This window comes from Tenrec ecaudatus, chromosome 1 (assembly GCF_050624435.1).
Source record: "Tenrec ecaudatus isolate mTenEca1 chromosome 1, mTenEca1.hap1, whole genome shotgun sequence".
NCBI classification, from domain to species: Eukaryota; Metazoa; Chordata; class Mammalia; order Afrosoricida; family Tenrecidae; genus Tenrec; species Tenrec ecaudatus.
The window spans coordinates 87,370,911-87,388,947 of NC_134530.1; positions in this window are offsets into that span (position 1 = coordinate 87,370,911).

Consider the following 18,037-nt stretch of genomic DNA (forward strand, 5'->3'; position numbering starts at 1 on the left):
GTGCAACTGGGTTGTATGGTCTCACCATCCTTGTTCAATTTCGATGTTGAGCAAATCCTCAGAGAAGTCGGATTTTATGAAGAAGAGTATGGCATTGGGATTTGAGGAAGGCTTGTTAACAACCCGCGATATGCAGATGACACAACCTTGCTCGCAGAAAGTAAGGAGAAATTGAAGCATTTGCTGATGAAGCTCAAGGACTGCACCCTTCCATATGGATTAGGACTCAATAAAAGAACACCAAGCTGAACCAAGCTGAACTCAAGCTGAACCAACAGAGACGAATAGAAAATAAAATTGAAGTTGTCAAGTATTTTACCTTTTTTGGATCCCCAATCAGGCTCTTGGAAGCAGCAATCAGATCAAAAGATACGTTACTTTAGGAAAATCTGCTGCATAAGACCTCTTTAGGGTATTGAAAAGCAAGGATGTTACTTTGAAGACTCCAGTACCCGTGGCCTAAGCTGTGATATTTTCAATTGCCTCATATGCAAGTGAAAGTCACACATTGAAAAAGGAAAACCAGAGTAAAACTAATGCATTTGAATCGCGGGGCTGGTGAAGAATATGGACACTACCATGGACAGCTAAATGGACAGATGATCTGTCTTGGAAGAAGTGTGGTCAGAGTGCTCCTTAAAGGCAAGGATGGTGACGCTTCTTCTTACAGATGTACAACATGTGGTCAGGCGAGACCAGTCCCTGGAAAAAGACATGTTCGCTAAATAGAGGGGCGGGGGGAGAGGGAAAGGCCCTTCTGGAGATGGATTGACACAGTGGGGGCAACCACAAGCTCAAGCATTTGTGAGGCTGGCATAGGACTGGCAGTGTTTCGTTCGATTGTGCATAGGGTTGACTTGATGGCACGACACCTCCAGACTAAGACAGAGTAGTGAAACAGGTGGGTGATCTCCTGAAACGCAGCCAGTGCCAAGTCTGTGGATCAGAGTTGGATCCACAATCAGGGCTATGACACTGAACAGGGCAGCTCTTCATCCCATTGTTCATCTGATCACCAAGAGGCGGGGCCAACTCCATGTCAGTTGATGAGAGAACAACCCCCGATTGTGGGAGAAGAGAATGAAAAGGGAGGGAAGGAAGGACAGCAAATATAAAAAGATGTATTTGCAACTGAATACAGTTGAGTGAATAGGATGTCTTCAGGGAGGTCCTATGAAACTACTCTCTGTGCAATTGGAGTTTGGAAATTTGAAGGAAAAGGGAGGTTATCCTATTGGTAAAATTCATCCCATGGGATATCAATTGCCTCACACTTCCAGCTTGGCTACTCAACTCATAAAACCTCAGGGAGACTAGATTCCCGGAAGGGTGCAGCAGCAGCACCTGAGTTGTGGATCAGTCTGCAAAGGGTGAGTCTTCAGTGCTTTCTGACTGTGTGCATAGCTGGGAGGCCCCGCTGCCTGACCGCAATGATCAGCATGCATTGAACTCACGATTTCATGGTGGTTCCTGGCCTCTTCTCCAGTAGAAGAGAGCTCATTCTTTGAGTTAAGAGAATGGCACTGATTCCTGAATGTGAGCACAATAACTTTCTTAATAAATAGATGGAGGAAAACTACTTAGTGACAAAGGGTCCTCGTCCATACTGAAAATCATAGCGAATGTGTTAGAATGTGTGAGCAGTCTTGTTCTTGCTAGAGTCATGTGTGCGTGTCAAGGTAATGGCAACAGGCAGCAAGGGTGGGTTTTTCTTTCCCATTTTGGAATCTTCCATAGAAAATAGTAGAATAGTGGGCACACAACTTATATTTGCTAAATGAGTAAGTGGGATGAAGCATATATCATTCTAGCAACATGCAATACTTCTCTTAAATACTGCACAAAAATAAACACTGAGAGAGATTCAAAACATATTCAACTCCTACATCTCTATACCTCTTTGACCTTTGGAGTCTACATCATAATGCTTATTGCATTTGATTCTGAAAGAAAATTCAAAATAGCCATGCCCTAAGTAAGATAATGGATTGATTTGTTACATAAGAGTTTGAACATAAGGAGCATTGTTGTTAAGTGCCGTTGAGTCAGCTCTGACTCGTAGCAAACCCATGTGTAATTGCTCTTTTGTTTGCGCCCATGCTTGCAGTCACTACGTTAATCAATCTCGAGGATTTTCTAAGGGTCTTTCTCTTTTTTTTATGCCCCTGCGCTTATGAAGCGCAATGTCCTTCTCCAGGGACTGGTCTCTCCTGATGCCATATCTAAAGTATGTGAGATGGAGTCTTTCCCCTAACGGACATTCTGGCGGAACTTCTTCCAAGACAGGTGTTGGTTCTTTTGTCAGGTCATTGTGCTTTCACCATTCTCCATCACACATAGTTACAATGCATTGCTTCTTCTTCAGTCTTCCTTATTCCATGTCCAATGTTCACATATATAGGAGGCAACTTAAAGTACAGTGGCTTGGATCAGGCATCCTCAAGTAGCATCCCTGCTTTTCAACACTCTAAAGAGGTCTTGTGCAGCATATTTACTTAATGTTGATCTCCTGATCCAAGAGCAGTGATTGTGGATCCAAGCCAGACAAAATCCTTGACAACTCTTGTCTTCTCTCTGTTTCCTTTGTTGTTACCTATTGGTCCAGTTGTAAGGATGTTGCTCTTCTTTCAGTGAATAATAAATCATCCTGAAGGCTGTAATTCTTTACTTTCATCAAGCGCTTCACTCCTCACTTTCTGCCAGCCAATTGTGTCATCTGCGTAACACAGTTTGTTAATAAGCCTTCTTCCAATCCTGCTGCCATGTTCTTCTTCATAAAATCCAGCTTCTCTGGGGATTTGGTCATCATCAACTTGAATAAGTACGACAAGAGAACATAGCCCTGACCCACACTTTTCCTCTTAAACCATGCGGTATTCTGTGTTTTGTTCACACAACTGCCTCTTCATCCATGGTCACATTCCATTGAATTTCCATTTTTGTCAAGTTGTTATCCATAGTTTGCTATAATTCACACAGTGCAATGCCTTTGTTTAGTCAAGGAAATGCAAGCTAAAATATTTCTAGTAATCACTTTCAGTCAAGATCCATCTCACAACAGCCACACTGTCCTTTCTTCCATGTCCTCTTCTGTATCTAGCCTGAGTCTCTGAGAGTCCCCTGTCAGTTTACTGTTGCAACTATTGTTGGATGATCTTCAGCAAAATTTTATTTTCATGTGATATGAATATTATTCTATAATTGAAGCATTCTGTTGGGTCACCTTTCTTTGGAATGGTTGCAAATATGCATCTCTTCCAGTTACTTAGTCAAGTAGCTGTCTTCTGAAATTCCTGGGATAGACAGGTGAGAAGAACTTCCAGCTTGTTTAGACATTTCTATTAGCATTCCATCAATCTCTGCAGTCTTAGTTTCGGCTAATACTTTCAGTGCAGCTTGTACTTCTTCCTATCATAACACTGATGCTGCTTCATATGCAAGAGCTTGAAATGGTGGAATGTGGACTGGTTATTTTTGGGACAGTGGCTCTGTACTCTTCCCATCTTTCTTTGATGCTTCCTGTATCATTCAATATTTTGCCCCAGAATCTTTCAATATTTCAACTCAAGACTTGAATATTTCTTTTATTCTTTCACTTTAAGATCTGATGAGTGTGTTGTTCCTTTTTGATTTTCTTACTCTAAATCTTTGCACATTTCATTTTACTATTTTCTTTGTCTTCTTGAACTGCTGTTTGAAAATTTCTTTGATTTCATCATTTCAGCAGTGTTTCTTAGTGATTCTATGATTAAGAGCAAGTGTCAGAGTCTCGTCGGACATCCACTTTGACCTCTTCTTTCTTTTCTGCCTTTTTAATGAGTCTTGGGCTTCTTTTATGGTGTTCTTGTTGCCATCCCACATTCGACCGGTTCTTCTGTCCTGAGCGTCTAATGCATTCAATCTGTTCTTGAGATGTTCTCAAAATTTTCGTGGGATAGTCTCCAGGGGTATTTTGGCTCCATACACTTTTTAAATTTTCTTCAGCTTCAACCTGAATTTACATATGAGTGATTAATGGTCTGTCTGTTCCACAGCTGTGCCCTGGCCTGGCTTTTGCTGATGACATTGAGCTTCCCCATTGTCTCTTCCCTCAGATGTCATCAAGTTGCAATCTGCATGTTCCATCCAGAGAAGTCCAGGTGCATAGTCACATTTTGTGTTGTTGAAAAAGATATTTGCAATGAAGAAATGATTAATATCAGATAATAGCCAGCTTGGTTTCTATCACTAAGGTCATTTTTTTAAATTACTGTTCCTTCATCTTTGTTTACAACTTTTACATTCATGGCCACTAATGATCTATGTATAAGGTACTATCAAACAAACAAATTCACTGTCATCTAGTGAATGCTGACTTAGAGTGAACCCTGTGGGTTTCAGAGATATGGGAGTAGAAGGGGCCGTCTTTTTCCCAAGAAGCTGCTGCTGGTTTCAAACTGCTGACCATATGGATCACAGGTCAACTCGTAACCTCTATACCTACCACTAGGGCTCTAATGAAGAGCTTAACGTACCATTGTTTTCCCGTGCTTTAAAATCATCTGTTTCTTATAATCTTCTCATCCCTGCCATTTCTCTACTCCCTTTCCTTCAGAAGACATGTCACTTGTTCATTCCTTGATGTGAATAGCTATGACATAGACAAATTGTATCACTCGCTACTTGCATGGTACAAATGGTGTTTTAGTTAGGTTTCTGTTTGATAATAAATAAATGCTACCCAAGTTGGTCTGAAGGAAGCTTGAGCCCTATGGGTTCTCTAATAAGACATTTTTATTACTTTCCACAAATTAGGGCGCCTCTTCCTCTATAAACTGATTTTTCTTGTTTATTCATTTTTGGTGCCTCCGCATATCTGCATTTATCCAGCTTCAATTTCCCACAGCTGTCCTCCTTACCTATTGCTACTTGATGACCCTTTAGCATCTTCTCCCACAATTAAACGGATATATTTTATAGTTCTCAAGACCAGATCCTCAAGAGATAACTCGTCATAGTTCATCTCTCAGCTTTGAAGGAAATGTGGGCTATGGAACTACCTACATTTGAAAGGACACACACTATGCTTAACTGTGTGATTCTCCTCCACCCATTTATTAAACACGTTACTGAACCCATGCCCAGGAATCAGTGTCAGTCTCTTACCTCAAAGACTAAGCTCTGTCCTCCTAGAGAAGGGGCCATAACTTGTAAATATGTGTTCTTCCCAGAGCCCCCTTTGAGGGTATCACGGTGGGCAGGATTTTGTTTTTGCATTTTCATGGCATTTCTGTGATGGCCACCAGCACTCACTGTACACTCTTCACACGATCACTGATCAGATCATGAGCTAAGACTGTGGCATAAGGACTGCTCAGTTGTTTTCTACATACAGAAATCGTGAGTTTAATAATAACAGTAGTACCTAATCATAATATGATAAAAAGCTAGATCCCTCTTTGTTTTAGAAAAAGGTTAAAGATTTTTATGACTTACAAAAATTAGAAAATGCTATTTCTACACAGCAATTTCTCCACGCTGTTCTAGATCGATACGAAATTACAAAACAAAATAGTTGTATAAAATTAATTTTTCTGCAGTAAATTCACAGGACGTATGGAATCATTGTCACATGAAACATACTTGTCGATGAGGCAGTTCCTTTGGGAAACATACTGACAGTTTATGAGAGGTCTACTATTCTGATTTATACTGATTTCTCTTCTCTGCTAAGCTATAATCTCTGTAGTTCACTCTAAAGTGGCTGCTTTTTGTCAGTGATGTTTAGGGAAAGGAGGAGAGAAATCGTGTTGGTAAATGTCACAGAGTGTAGCGAGGGAAACCCCAAGAGGCAAAAGAATGAGCAGGTTTCTAAAGAAGCCACCCTTGATAGCAAGAGTCTACAGAGATCATGAGGGGCTATGTAGCTATGTCAAAATCTTTGGGAGGGAGGGGACTGGTCTTCCCTTTGTGGACACCAGAAAGACACAGCCACCTTATCTGGGCCTTACATTTGTAAATGGCCTTGCTGAAAGCCAAAGCACATGGAACCATTGAGGTGAACTTCTCGGGCTTCCAGGCAGATCCTGCTGACATCAAAGTGTGGTTTTCAAACAGTGGTGGAAAGGAGAGACTCTTGTCTTAATAATGATACTTGAGTTCTTCAAGCAACCAGAGAAGCAAGAAGAATTAAGTAAGTCACTTCTAGCCGCCTCCTTCTCATCTTCTTGTGCCCAAATGCGTATGTTGTTGGTTGGATGTAGACTGTGGCTTCCTTTTTTTTTTCTGTAAGAAAATGAAAAATTGCATCTTGAAAAGCAGCCATAAAGCTTTTCTGTAATTACCAACAAACCTATCAATTTTATAGACAATCCAACTGATAACATATGGTCCAGAACTGTTTGTTTGGTGATTTTTTTCCTGTATAAAACCAGCACATTTTGGAGTGATATTTTAATTTATTGTTATGAAAGGGACAGCAACTGGTTTTTAATGGTTACAGAATGGTGACTTGCAACCCTGTCCCAGCTGCTGTCACTGCCATGACACGAGCAGATTTGCAGCATCTTGTCTAAGGCACACATCAGTGCTCCCGCCTGCTGCCTCCCCCTCTCCCAGTGGACAGGCCACCACCTGCTGCTGGCACTGTGCCGGCCCTTCAGGGAACAAATGTTCCCTTGCTGTTGGGTGATAGGACAGGACAGACGCCGGATTTCAAGGGAAACAGGGAAAGGCACCCTCAGGCTGGCTGCCCCTATTCCTCTACCCATCTGCCTCTCCTACTGGGCAGAGATCTCACTAATCAGGGCTGGAGGAGAACGGGCTCCTTGGTCAGACTGTGGTCTAGATTGTTCGGCTTTCTTTCCCTCCCGATCTCTCTTAAGGCTATAGCAGTCATTTATTTATACAAACCACGTGTGTTTATTTAGTCTCTATTACATGCCAGGCAATTTGCTAAGTGCTAGGAATAAAGCCTGGAATGCCTCAATGGCTATCCTTGAGAAGGTCACAGCTTTAGTGGGGTAGACAAGACACAAACCGATACATTTTGATACAATATTGACAAAGTATAACAGAGCTAAAGCAAAATGCATAGCAGAGGAGCATAAAAGCGCAACATTGACATACAACATGTACGCTTTGGAGACTTCTAGCTTTGGGTGAAATCACAGGTTTACCTCTTACAACGTGTTTAACATTGGGAAATTGGTTAGGGCTAGCTCTGCCTCAGTTACTCCTCACTACAGGGTTGTGTGAGCTGGTGCAGTGAAGCCCTTGAATGTGGCACATAGTACACACTCAATAAATAACGCAGTGCAACCTATCTAACTGCCTCTCCCAGGGATGGAAGATCCTAGTCACGGCACGCAGGGAGGGATTCTGGATGCTCCGAGAGGAAGAATGGATGGAGTCCAGTATTGGGCATCAGGACTTACAGTCAAACAAAACCCCAAAGACAACCCTTGAGTGTAGGCTCAAGTGAAAAACTCTACCAAGATTATAACCCACAAAAGACAAATCAGCGAGGAAGGTACTGAATTAAAGGTGCTGGGATAAAAATGAGAGATATCAGGCAAAATCCACTCAGAGATGCAGAAATGACCACCAGGAGCCCTAGAAACTTAAAAAAAAAAATTGGAGACACCATCTAGGAGGAGGAGGTATTTGATCTTGTCTATCAACAGAGGTTTCCTAGAAAGGAATTAGGGAAGGGACATAAGAACGCTGTAATGACTAAAACACTGAGTGGGAGGAATAGAATGGAAGGCCACGCTAGAAGCCTGGTCTATACGTATCCTGTAGCCTGATAATGACTATATATCAGACTAATCCACTGAACTCTTACACCTCCAGAAATTCTGAGTTTATTGTTTGGGATATAAATATTGGCCATGCGTATTTTTTTAAATCTCCCCTAGGTGAATCTAATGTGCAGCCAGGGTTGAGAACCACTGCTGTAGGCAATTAGATGTCAATAGAGATTCTCCTTGTGTGCTCAGAATTCTGTGAAGCTAAGCAAACAAAAAAACACAGAACAAAAATGCTCATTTGAACAGACATTATGAACATTGAGTCTGTGCCAAGCCCTGTGCTAGGCCCTGTAAATGTGGAGATGAATCAGACAGGCTCCACTGCTCCCTGCTTAGCTTTTGAGAGCTTATCAATCAGACTCACCTTCACTGTCTCATCCTGTCTGGAAACTGGGAGGGCATGTGGCTGCAGTCCTTGAGGGGAGGCAGTGCACATAATCAGCTCGGTCATTTCGGGGCCTACTCTGAGGTCTGGTCCTGGCAGCAGTGGAGAAAATGAATTGAGCAATCGTTTTCAGCATAAAATCAATAGCATCAGATCGGGCAGCCACACCAGTTGCTGGGGCTAGCAGAGGGCAGAAAAAAAGGTAAAGGAGAGCAGGGACGGGGTTCGTGGGAGAAAGCAAGGATTCTGAAACATGGAGTAGAGGGATATAGAGCTGTCATGGTGGCATCAAGGAAAGGAGGGTAAAGGGACATGGGATAGGAGAATGAAGGAGATTCCACGAAGGATTTGCCCCAAACTACTGTATCTTCCTCATCTTAAGTTCCCCATACTACTCAGAGTCCTGAGTGCTAAGGAAAGGTGAGTAAGTGTGAGGGAGGAATTAAAGGTAAGTTCCTGTTCCCCATAGGTTCATGTAATTTATTCCTCACTGGTTTTCCAGATGGGAAAATAGAAATATAAAATGTGACTAAGCTACCCTGCTCATGTGTGATGGAATCACTGATCCCTTTTTGGGCTGAAAAGAGAAATGTAGGGGGGAATTTCTTTGTAAAAGGTGAGGTTTCTTTATTACTCAAGAAATAATATTTTTTCCATCCTTGGCCCCAGGGTAATGCATGTACATGGCTCGGAGAGATGAACTCTGAATCAGTTTTCTTGACTCCAGATAAGATCTTCAATTCACATAGGAACCCTTCATCCAGACTATATGAGGCAGATAAAAGACAAAGGTGAGAACACTGTGGAAGCACAGAAGAAGTGTTTTTGAGCAGGCATGACATTGTGCCAAAGGGAGAACGTGCGGAGCAACTTCGATGCTCCTCACTAGGGAACGAGCACCCTGTGAGGAGCAGCCAGCGGGCCCTGCTAGAAAACCCTCTGAAGATCAGTTTCCTCTCGTTGCAGTCACTCTGCACTCTTGAACTACCTGCGTAGGTCTCTAAATTGCTGCAGATAGAAACACAGCTCAGTCTGTCACAGGCAAAATAGATACAACTTATTGGGAGAGTTCTGGGTTATCAAGTACATGCCAGTAAAACTATTTTTGAAAAAGAAACATTATTTGATAGTGTTAACATGATGATTTGCAGGTTGATGTGGAGTATGCTCAAATTCCAAAGCAATAGTATTAATAGTACATGCAAGTAAAATTTTGCTGAACATCATCCAACAAAGTTTGCAGCTGTACATTAACAGGAGCTGCTAGAGGTTCAAACCAGATTCTGAAGAGGTCATGGAACGAGGAATATGATCGCTGAGGTTAGATGAATCTGGGCTGAAAGCAGAGAATAGCAGGATGTTTGTGTTTTACGGAGTATGCCAAGGCATTTAGCTGTGTGGCTTATAAGGAACTATGGCTAGCCTTGAGAATAATGATAATCCTGGAACACTTAATTATACTCATACAGAACCTGTACATGGATCAAAAGGCAGTTGTGAAAGCAGAACAAGGGAATACTGCATGGTTTAAAAGCAGAAAGGGTGTGCATCGGGGATGTATCCTTTCATCATATTTATTCAATCTGCATGTGATAGGCAGTTTATTGTGCCAACCTGGCCAATAGGAAGATGTAGGATTAATAAAGTCACAGTTTGATAGGAGGGCAAAGAGATAAATAGCCTGGCAAGGCCCACCCAGCAGGCAGCTGCTTTAGCTAGTTCTCTGCCTCAACTTGTAAACTACACTACCCATGGGGCAGCCAACCCATGGATCATGTCACTACAGCTTGAGGTTCCTTCGAGACCTGCTTCGTCACATTGCTGGTGTGTACATTGCTTGGGTTTGAGTTCGATATCCCATCTGGTCCTGCTTCGCTAAGTTCCTGAACTTCCCAGGCTGTGGTGACCCACCCTGCTGTGTGCTGCCTGTGGGCAGACTTCCGTCATTGCCCGAGGGAAGACTCAGCTGTCTGCTTCCTTGACCTTGGACCCAGCAGCCCTCACGAGTTGAAGGAATTCCAGTATTAAGTGTTCCACAAATTTGAGTTGACTTGAGCCCTCTGTACTGCTGTGTGAATTAATTAGCTGTTATATTCTTTCATGCTGTATAAATCTATATAAGTGTCCTGATTTTTTTAATCTCTAGAGAACCCTACCTAACACACCACTGCATAGTGAGCAAGTCATCAGAGAAGCTGGATTATATGAAGGAGAATCAAGATTGAAGGAAGGCTTATTAACAACCTTCAATATGGACATGACACAACCTTGCTTGCTGAAACTGAGGCAAACTTGAAGCACTTGGTCTTGGAGATAAAAGATTACAGACTTCGACTCAATTTCAAGAAGACCAAAATCCACACAACAGATCCAATGGGTAGCATCATGAAATGGAGAAAAGATGAACTTGTCTAGGATTCCATATTACACAATCAATGTTCATGTCAATACATCAAAGGACACATTGTTTGGGGTAAATCTTCTGCAGAAGACCTCTTTGAAGTGTTGAAAAGCAAGGAAGTTACTTTGAGGACTAAGGTAGCCCTGACCCAAGCCATAGTGTTTTCACTTGCTTCATATGCATGTGAAAGTTAGACACCAAAAGGGAAGAAGGAAAAGGATTCATGCAGTTAAATTGTAGTGCTGTAGAAAGACATCCAAAGTACCATTGACTGCAAAAATCTGTCTTAGAAATACAGCCAGACTGGTCCTTAGAGGCAAGGATATCAAGCCTTCACCTCCTATGCTTTGAACATGCCAGGAGAGACCAGTCCCTGGAGAAGGACATCGTGCTTGATGAAGCAGAGGGGCAGCGAAAAGAAGTAAGGCCCTCAAGAAAATCGACCGACACGATGGCTGTGACAATGGACTCCAACACGGGACAATTTTGAGATTGGCACAGGCCCACGTGGCGTTTCCTTCTGCTGCTTCGGGTCACCATGGGTTGGAACCTCTCCCGTGGCACTACCAAAAACAACAAGTTTCTCTTTACTGATATATGTATCAAACGTGGCATTAGCTAGAATGGTGAGCTCTGGTTCTGTGTAAATTTCCGCTGAAAGGCTTGGAGAAAATCGTGTTAACTCTGAGCCTCGGTTCCTCATCAAGGATACCTACTTAGCAACATTTTTTGATAGTGAATAGAGATAATGTATGTAGACAAACTTGAATGCTCAATTGCTCTACAAATTAAGGAGAGATATTAGAAAATTGTTTCTGTGTTGCCATTTCTCAAACATGCCAAGATGTTCTAATTGGAGTGTCTAGAAAGCTTTCAAGTTTCTCACAGAAAGTCTTCTACTTAATAAAAGAGGCAACATGGGTTAGAAGAATATAATTTTTCACACAGATCTCATTAAAGTATTTTTACTTTGGCTTCTTATAATAAGTAGGACTTCAACATTTTTATTTTCTGACTTAGTCAGCATTAGAAAGAAAAATAAAAAAGCATTCTCACCACTAATATTATCAAGCTTCACTTACATACTGAAGAAATCAAGTCTGAACTGAGGATGGGAGAGGTTTGCCTTTATATTTGGCAGATTTGAGGCTTGAACCAGGAGTCTCTGACTGCACAACCTGGCTCTTGGCCATTGGCATACTTCCCCGTCCTCTTTGCCACTTCCCCTTGATTGGGTGTTCCTAACTACCACCTTCACTCTGTAGGCTCCAGTGAAGCTATGGTTAGGGGCAAATGTATGTCATCCTTCTAGCCTCACCAAGTATTTCTAATAAAGATTCACATATCCTGTTAGAGCAACAATTACGCAATTGTGCTCCTTCAAATTCCTCAGAGGTCATTTGTGCGTGGTTTCAGAGGGGTTGGAAGATGAGCTTGGGAGGCAAATGCCTCCACTGTTACTTTAGGCACACTAGTTTTACATTTTGAGCTTCTGAAAGAATTTCTATTTGAGCAAAGTGTTTCTGCATTCCTAACAAAAGAAACATAAAACTTAATTTTTGGATTAAATGATGGCATCACAGAAGGGAGCCCCCAAAAAGTGCTTTCTGGCTTTTAGGAGGTTAGGCAAGTCATTGCCCTTTCAGGCTTTGGTTTCTTCAGCTGTAAAATGGAAGATATAACAACATGATCATTTAGATTCCTTTTAACTTCCCATTTGAAAGTCATCCAGGGGGAAGGGGCTCCAGCTAAAGCAGTTCGGGAGTATATAGAGCATGTAAGAGAAGGCAGATGACAGATGTGAGAGGGGGATCACTGAAGCTCACTGAGCACCTACAGTCCCAAGCACTGTGCAAACATATCGTCGGAAAAACACATGGTGCTTGCATCCCAGATCTTACCGTGGTAGTGGCAATCACAAATAACACCAAGTGCATTATTGATTAAAATGCCAAGGAACCAGGAGAAGCACAGAAACGTTTTGTTTGTTTCTCTCACCAAATCCACTCCTCATCTTCACAGAGTCCTAGCATCCTCTCCCCTTCAGGAAGTCAGCTAATTCTCCTGAGGCAGTGGCAGAAACTCCAAAGAAGAGAGTCTCTCCTTTAATTATCATTCACTCTTTCATTTGTCAGTTACATAGCGCTCACTAGCTGAGAACTTCCTACATGCAGAACACTATAGCTGGCACTGAGGAGCCAGCCCTTGGGATGCTTGTGGGATTTAGTGGGAATTATAGAAAGCACTTTCACTGCCTGGTGCCTGGGTTATGATGGCAAGCCAAGGCAGAGGAGTAATGAGTGGTCCTCCACTCCTTTGGGGGCCCAAGAATCTTCTTCTTCCCCCTCACCTATGCCTTTTGGATGTACCCTCTTGTGCTGAATCAATAAGATCAGCCACAAATATTCACAGGGCGAACGTAATGAGGGCATCAGAAGGTCACTGCAAATAGAAGGCAGTTATGTTGCATCGTGATTTAGTGCTAACTGCTACATTTGTTTTCATTAACTGCAATGGGGTGGTGGTCACGTGGGTGATAACAGTGGGGTTTTCAGGACATCACTTGAGCCTGATTATAAAACCAACTAGGCTTCCTGAGTATAAAACTCTCCTGAACCATTGAGAAATAAAGGGTTTTATCTTCTCTACTCTTCCTGCTGATCTTTTTAGTGATAGGAAAGCTTCTTATTTCTTAATTATTCCATTCAGAAATGTTTTAGAGGTCTACTATGCGCTGGACCATGCCTTTGTCTAGCCATGTAAATGAAAAACAAAATGCTCCTTGATCTCAAGACTTCAGAGGCTCCTGGGAGAGATAATCAAGATGATTCAGTTCAGTGTGACCCGTGCTGCAACAGGTCCTCATATATACGTGTGGTCAGAGAGTATGTGCATGTGTATGTGAATATTTGGAATACTTGGAAAGAAGGAGCAAAAATGTAACGTGTCTAATGAGTTTCTTATTCCTGACCCCCTCCTAGTGCCATGCCCACTGATCCGAGCCCTGGAGCTTGACCTGTTCCGACTCTATCAAGGCAGCCCCTCCCTGCATCTCAGTTTGGTCCTATAGGCGATCACTCAGGGGGGGGGGGATGAGCTCAGATTCTCTTCTTTACAAGGTCATCTCTGACTAGTGGCATCTACCATCAAATGGATTCCGACTCATGGCGACCCTGTAGAACAAAGACAGAACTGCCTCTGTGAGTTGCTGAGACTATAACTCTTTATAGACTATAACTCTATAACCGGAGGAAGCCTCACCTTTCTCCTGTGGAGCTGCTGGTGGTTTTGAACTGCTGACCCAGCAGTTAACAGTCCAATTCTTAACCCAATAATTGACCGACACAAATGCTGGCCGTTGACCCTTTCCATACTATTTTTATCCCTCTAGATTCTGTTAATTCTTGAATGGTGCACAGAACTGAACACTTGACTACTCTCCCCCAAAAATTCACAGTTGAAATCCATCTTTAGGGTCATCAGAAGATAAGCCTGTTGATCTATTTCTGAATGGTCATGACCTTGAAAACCCCATGAAGCAGTTCTACTCGGTAACACCAGGGATCACCGTGAATCAGCATTGACTCAATGACAATGGGCAGACCCTGTAGATTTGGTCTTCCCTTGAACCCTCAGACACTAGTGTGAAAAATAACCAGCTCTCACCAGCCCTGAGGCATTTCTCTATGCTTGTGATTTCCTCAGAGCCTGCACCTTGATGCATGTATCTTTTATCCACTTTCTTCTTCTAGTTGCACAGTGTAAATGAGCCACCTACTTCTTTGGAGGAGCCGAAAGATATACATTCTGCTAAGTCCTGTAAATGAACTCCAAATAAATATATGAAAAGTAGAATTGGTAAGTGACGAAGAGGAAATGAATGCACTTGCCCTGGGACCGCATCGCCCATTGCTGGGGGAAGACACATTAAATGAGCCGAGGGCCCTAGGACAAGACGCTGGGGCAGGAAGGCTCTCCTGCCTGTTTCTCTTTCCACCAGACAGAGAGGTCGAATAACAGGCTCCAAACTTTACTCATATTTTATCTATATCCCCAACATCTAGTTCAAAAATCGGGATGTAGAATAATTGTTCAGTGTATGTACACTGAATGAATATATACATAATCAACAAAAAATTGAGGAACTTTTAAAAGCGTAAATGATTAATCTATTTTGATGGGGATGGCACCAAAAAAGTGATATATGGAAGAAGAAGAAGAAAAAAAACCACTTCCATTGAGTCGATTCTGACTCATAGTGACCCTATCAGACAGGGGAGAACCGTCCCTGTGAGTTTCTGAGACTGTAACTCATACTGGGGGCTGAAAGCCCTCTTTTTCCTATGGAGGAGCTGGTGGTTTCAGACTGTTGACCTGGTGGATAACAGGCCAATGAGTAACCACTCAGCCACCGGGGCTCCTTGAAGAAAACAAAAGGACACTTAAAAGAAAAGAAAGGGATTCATGTCAGGAGGGCCTGTGAAACTAGAGAACCCAGTACATGGAAGGGATGATGAAGTAAAAGAACAGAACAGAAAATGTTAAAAGGCACCTCCAGAAGACCGAGTAAAAGCATTACAATGAAACGTGAAAAGACCTACAGTTAGAAAATCAATATCTAAGGACATACTCAACATACTGACATTAAAAAATACATTTAAAAATTAAATCTTGAGTTACAACATTAAAGGACGCTAATGGCAAAGCATTTACAGATGCGTCAATTGTCACAAAAAAAAGATGGAAGGAATACACATATCCAATTTACCAAAAATAATTGTTCAATCAAGTATACAACCAAGAAGAGAGGATATTGGAGGAAGAACTACAGCTTCCCTGAAGCCACTAGATAAAGTAAATCTCCCCAAGAATTGAAAGAATAACAGTTGAAATGTTTTGACAAATATAAGCAGCTCAGAGGCACTCACTAGTCAATTGCAAGAAACCTGAAAGATCAACCGGAAGAGATCCGCATTTGTGCCCATTCCATATAAAAGTAGCACAAGAGAATGTGTAAATTATTGAATAATATTTTTAATTCCACATGCAAGTAAGATCATCACAAACAGTGACAGCTGTACATTGACAGGGAGCTACCAGAAAGTCAAGCCGGGTTCAGAAGAGGACATGGAACAAGGACCATCATTGTTGCCATCAGATGGATCTTGGCTGAAGGTAGAGACCAAGAATCAGTCTTTAGAGCAGAGCAAGGGCATATTGAGTGATTTAAAACGAGGAAAGGTGTACATCAGGGTTATATCCTTTTGGCATATTTATTCAGCCTGTATGCTTAGCAAATTATTTGAGAAGAATAATATGAAGAAGAATTCAGCATCTAACCCACCCAAGGGGAGGGTATTGTTTATATCTCCACAGGGAAAAAGGGACCAGATTTCAACCCACTGCCTCAAGGTGTGAATGCAACATTCCTGCGTGGAGTAGGGAACCAGTGGAGATGTTTCGGAGGTTGACTCCAGTACCAGATACTAAGTAGATGCATTCCCCTCCACACAGAAGAAATTATTTTAAAGGATGTCATTGAATCTTCAGCTCCAGGAGAGGGACATATCTGATCAGAGAACACGGGAGCAGATGAAGGGAGAGGGGGAGAGAGTGGAGCACATCCTGGCCCACCAGGCCCAGAGGACAATGACCCCCAATTAGAGCAGCCAGTCCACAGATAGGACCACATGGCCAGTCCCACTATGAGACATGATGTCCCTCACTGACCCATGGCCCTGCAGGGGACAGCACCGGACACACAGTGTGGGAATTGTGCCCGACCTGATCCCACCACACCCAGGCAAACACTGGGGCAGTGCAGCGGAACAGCAAGGGAATAGAGCGGCAAGGTCCCAAGGAAATGTTGAAGGTGGACTTTGGGGCCAGGGCATGGTGCCCCAACAGACTGGACTAGAAAACACTCCTAAAGGACAACAAACAATCCTTGAACTAACTACAAGCTTTTCTTGTTGTGTTTTGTCTTGTTCTTTGTCAGTGGTTTGCTGTTGTTGTTTTGTTGTATATTCTTGCTTGGTTTTGCTCTGTCTTGTTTTTGTGCATGTTATTATCTCCGCAGGTCTGTCTAAATAAGATAGGCTGGCTGAACTATCAGGAGGAAAAATAACGGAACCGAGAGTTCTGGGGTGACATGGTATAGGGGAAGGTGGGAGGTAAGGAAGTGTGTTGACAAACCCAGGGACAAGGGAACAACAGGTGATCCAAATCGGTGGTGAGGTGGGTGTGGCAGTCCTGGTAGGACATGACCAAGGGTAATGTAACAAAGAGGTATAGCTGAAATCCAGGTGGGGACAGAGCACGATTGTGGGACAAGAGGAAAGCCAAGGGAAATAGAGGAAAGACCTGGGAGGCAAAGGGCATTTATAGAGGTATAGACAAAGACATGTACATATGCAAATATATAGATATATATAGATGTAGATATAGATATCTACATCTATATATATATGGATGGGGAAATAGATCTATGTGCCTATATTTATAGGTTTAGTACTAAAGTTACAGGACATTGGGCCTCCACTCAAGTACTCCCTCAACGCAAGAATACGTTCTTCTATTAAATTGGCATTCTATGATGCTCACCCTCCCCACACAACCGCTGAAGATACAGTGGGTGAATAACCAATGTTGTGAAGAAAGCTGATGGTGCCCGGCTATCAAAAGATATAGCATCTGGGGTCTTAAAAGCTTGAAGATAAACAAGCGGCCATCTAGCTCAGAAGCAACAAAGCCCTCATGGAAGAATACACCAGTCTGTGGGATCATGTGGTTCAAAAGGGATCAGCTATCAGGCATAGAAGAACAAAAAAATCATATCATTGGGTGCACACCTCCATGATACGATCACTGAGGACAAACGAGTGCATAAGAAAATGTGGCAAAGAAAGTTGATGGTGCCCGGCTATAAAAAGAGATAGCATCTGGGGTCTTAAAGACTTGAAGGTAAACAAGCGGCCATCTAGCTCAGAAGCAACAAAGCCCACATGGAAGAATACACCAGTCTGTGGGATCATGTGGTTCAAAAGGGATCAGCTATCAGGCATAGAAGAACAAAAAAATCATATCATTGGGTGCACACCTCCATGATACGATCACTGAGGACAAACGAGTGCATAAGAAAATGTGGCAAAGAAAGTTGATGGTGCCCGGCTATAAAAAGAGATAGCATCTGGGGTCTTAAAGACTTGAAGGTAAACAAGCGGCCATCTAGTTCAGAATCAACAAAGCCCTCATGGAAAAAGCACACCAGCCTGTGTGATCCACAAGGTGTTGAAGGGATCAGTTATAAGGCATCATCAGAACAAAAAAATCTTACCATAGTGAGTGAAGGGGGAAGTGCAGAGTGGAGACCCAAAGCCCATTTGTCAGCCACTGGCGATCCCCTTGCAGAGGGGTCTAGGTGAGGAGATGAGTCAGTCAGGGTGCGATGTAGCACCAATG